The sequence below is a fragment of the Acyrthosiphon pisum genome, chromosome A1 (assembly GCF_005508785.2).
Source record: "Acyrthosiphon pisum isolate AL4f chromosome A1, pea_aphid_22Mar2018_4r6ur, whole genome shotgun sequence".
In the NCBI taxonomy this organism is placed as follows: Eukaryota; Metazoa; Arthropoda; class Insecta; order Hemiptera; family Aphididae; genus Acyrthosiphon; species Acyrthosiphon pisum.
In genome coordinates this window covers 108,514,421-108,519,071 of record NC_042494.1, presented here as the reverse complement: position 1 = coordinate 108,519,071, position 4,651 = coordinate 108,514,421, and positions in this window count along the sequence as shown.

Below are 4,651 nucleotides of genomic sequence, written 5' to 3'. Positions count from 1 at the left end.
TATTTCAATTATGAAAAAAATAGTTTACTTCTTGATAAATAATCTACTAGAAATGGGATTTTTTTTATCTCAAACGATTTTGTAATTCTTAATAGTTTTAATGGTAAAAAGACACCACAAAGACGCATGTGTTGTCATTTGTCTCCGTCCTACAAAAATATACAACATAGCAAATTTTACATTCACAATAATCCATTTCACCCTGTTATTTTTAAATTTACAGTGGATTGACCTATTATAAAATATGAAGATTAGATTATCTTCTAGAGCAACGTATCTTATACCTGGGGGTCGCGAATCCCTGCATGAGATGTCGCATCAGTCAGAAATAATTAAACACCGATGTAGAAAAACAACCTTTTATGTACATTAAAAATAAAATAATTATAATAGGTAGTACTAATTGTATGGGTTTGAATTGATTTTGATAAATGGATAGGTTGAGCCAAATCACCAATTAAATACATGGAAAACACACTAAGTCCACGTAAATCATGCAAAAGTCACTAAGTCCAACTTAATAATTTGTATTTTAATTTTATTAACTTTAATAAGTAATTCTTTCACAGTGTCGTCTTATTTACAAATGTTCATAAATAACTTCTTTGCTTAAAAGAAAACCAATTACAACAAGCAAAAACAAAATTTGGTTACGTTAGGCATACATTTACATTACATTTTTCAAAATATTTTGACTTAGTTTGAGCTCTTTACAGACATTGTCAGTTTTAATTTTTTTTTAGTTTTTTTTCTAAAAATATCAATAAAATTTTATTTGTTGATTAAAAAAGCTTGAACATTTAATAGAAGGCTCCAAGTATATTGTTTCAAAGGCAGATGAAAAATATTAAAAATCCTTAGTCACAGTTTTTTTTTATAAGCATTTAAAGTTCAAAAATTGAAAAAATATGGAAAAATCACGAAAATTAGCAAATTATTTTGAGTTAAGAATTCGTAAAAATTTTTCTTTTTAAATCTAAGATTTTAAAATGTAATACAAGATTCTTTATAAGATTATCTACCTTTATCAAACAAAAAAATGTCTATAAGAAACTCAAATTAAATTTTTATGAGCATTTGAAATTCATATTTTTACAACATTTGGTATTTACTCGATTTCTTACGTAACGATTTTCTTATTTTATTGTAATTAAAAAACGAATGACTGTAGAAACTTGAAAATTTCACTGAATGTTTATATTAGCATTTTCTATATACGATAAAATTTTGAAAACAATTTGACTGTTTTTGAGCTGTTTACGGACATTGTAAGTTATCAATTTTTTTAGTTTTTTTTTCTATAAATATCAATAAAGTTTTATCTATTGGGCCAAAAAGTGTAAAAAATTAATACAGGGCTCCTGATACATTGTTACAATAGCAGTTGAAAAATATTACAAATACATAGGCACAATTTTTTTTTATAAGCATTTGAAGTTAAAATCTTGACAAAATTTATCAAATTTAAAATTGAATAATTATTTTGTAGTTAAAAATGTATAAAATGTTCAACTTTTATATCTAAGGATTGAAAATTTAAAACAAGATTCCACGTAAATATTTAATTCTGTTGCCAAAAATTATAAGAAATACATATTCACAGTTTATTTTTATAGTAATTTTAAGTTCAAATTTGGACGAAATCACATATTAAAAAACCTGGAATAACTATTTTAGTTATTTTGTTGTGATTGTATAATATTATTTGTGGGTACTTGAAACTTCTAAAGTATACTTTTATATAATATCTATGATAGTACCACGGTTTGTTGTTGATGTATAACGCGTTACCTAATGGATATTGTGATATGATTAATTTGAAAATTATTAATAATACTATAGATAAGTATACCTATAATATGTATGTCTAATATCTAGACTGACAAACCGTCTCCGCTCAGAATCGTTTTTCTTATACAGTGATATTATATCATCCACTTACCCACCTTTTTTTTTTTTGATTTTGTATTTTTGGTAAAATTAATACAGAATTAACATTTAATATGATACACATTGTGGATTTTGTAAATTAAACAATATATTGAATAAAGTTTACTTAAACTTAATACTTAATACTTAATACCTAAATAGTAATGAGTAATGACTGGTTTAGTTTAATCAAATTTTTATTTTATTTGAAAAGTATTTATTTAATTCCTACCATAAATTATATTCATATCTATATTATTGAAAGTATTATATTAAAGTCGTACATATGCACTACATAATATTATGTTACACTGGGTAGTTCAGTATTTTGGATCGTGCATTTCTAACCTAGTGAACTTGACCTTGCACTAGTACAACATGTGATAAAAAAAGTGTATACAGACTATACACATACACACATATCGCCATACCTACATAGATATGTATGTGCTAATAAGTAATATTAACATAATATTATATAAATACAATATTAATATATACCTATACAATGCAAACATATCATTTTGAATTGATACAACTGAATAGTAATTTAATTAGATTTATTATATTTAGATTTATTAATATTTATGAAAATTTTATAACTACGCCCAATAACGATAATAAAGTAAAATTTATATTTTTTTATTAATCATTACGTGTTTTAATAAAATTCTAGAAACAGTTAATTTTCTCTCACTTTTAGAAATTTATTTTAAGAAATGTATTTTATTGAATATTTATTTTGCGACTTCATGGTGTTTTGTAGAGTAAAATTATTCCCAAAATAGAAACCCCCAAATACTGGACTACTCCAAATAAAGGATAATTTTCCTGGACTTCATCACAATTATACAGGGTGTATCTTATGTTATTGTACGCGGGGTTTTTTAACGATTATAGATCGATGACATAGAATTTCGTTAAAACGCAAAAAGACGTGTTTATTTATTTTTAACAAGCAATTTTTTTATAACAATTTCAAAATTTTTAAACACGCAGGTGTACCAATAGCAAAATCTACTTTATTTTTTCAAATAGCAACTACTATATTTTTTAATGGATTCTGGTAAAGCTTTTTTTTCTGAAAATTTTGATAGTCATATCATCAATTTTGGTTTGCTAGTTTATTAACAATGGTCCTCTCAAGTTTAGTAAAATATGCATTAATATACTTTTAATTAAAATAATTGATGTTGGTTTAATTTACAAGAGCTAAATAATTTTTCTTACAACTACCTTTTTATATACTTTAGTAATTTAATCGGTAATTTAATGACACCCTAAAAAAAAAAAAAAAACATAAACAAAATTGTTGGCAAACATGGTTCGTTATTTTTATTTTAACATACAATCATCAAAATCAGTACCATTATTATTTTAATTTGTTTTATAGGTAATCGTAATTAATTACTTCACAGTTACTTTTCTCACAAGTTACAATATCATTAATTTGGATTCTTTATTAAGTGGCGAAGGACTAAGGTAATATCTAATAGTATTTGATTCTTGTTATAATAATATTGGTAATCTGTAATTAACTCAGATTAAAAGTATGCCTTAGTTAGATACAAACCTATATTGAGATTGACAATTTATCAAAATATCTTGCAAATAGTTTATTTTAAATCACGATTATCAAATGATTCTTAAAGAATTTCAACTGCTAAATTCATACTTTGCAGGCGATACCTACCAATATACCTATATATACCTATATATACCAATATACCTATGGTTCAAATGTCAAGTTTAAAAGTTAGTTCTAAGAAAAAATTATTTAGCTCTTGTAAATTAAACCAACATCAATAATTTCAATTAAAAGTATATTAATGCATATTTTACTAAACTTGAGAGGACCATTGTTAATAAACTAGCGAACCAAAATTGATGATATGACTATCAAAACTTTCAGAAAAAAAAGCTTTACCAGAATCCATTAAAAAATATGTGTGTATGAAATATAATAAAATACTTTAAAAGTTTCACTGTTTTAAATACCTACGAAAAATATTTTTAAATTACAACGAAATAACTAGTATCCTTATTCTTTGTTAAAATATCTAATTTTGCCCAAATTTGAAATTAAAATGTCTATATAATATGTAAAATATTGTAAATGTGTTGTATATTTTTTAGAATTTTGGGTTGTGATATGAACTACTTATGAGAAACCTTGAATTTAATTTTCAAGGTTTTTAACGCGATGAAATTTTTTTAGCAATATTATTTATAGAATAAAAACAAAAAATAAAATGTCAAATGTCTATAGGTAATAGCTCAAAAATAGTCACAATATTTTGAAAATGGTATCGTGTAAAGAAAACGATAAAATAATCTTTTGGTAATTGTTTAAAATATCTAAGGTCATTCATTTATGAGTTACACAAAAAATCGATTTTGTCAAAAACTGGTTTTGCGTATGGGTTCCCGTTTTTTTAATTGTATTTGGTTTCCCAAAGGCTTTTGAAAACTACTGAGAATTTTCAATGGTGGTCTTTGTAAAGTTTCAACCAAATAAATTTCCCCACAAAAATAAATTTTAAAGTTGAATATCGAAGGCATTATTTCGATTAATTATCCCGTAAAGACAAAAAAACACAGATCATTGTTAAATCAATACATTCAACGCTCCACTCAGAATATAACAGTACCTATACTTATTGATGGTAATTTCTTTATTTATTAATATAGGTACTTATAAATATTTTTAGAATTATTACCT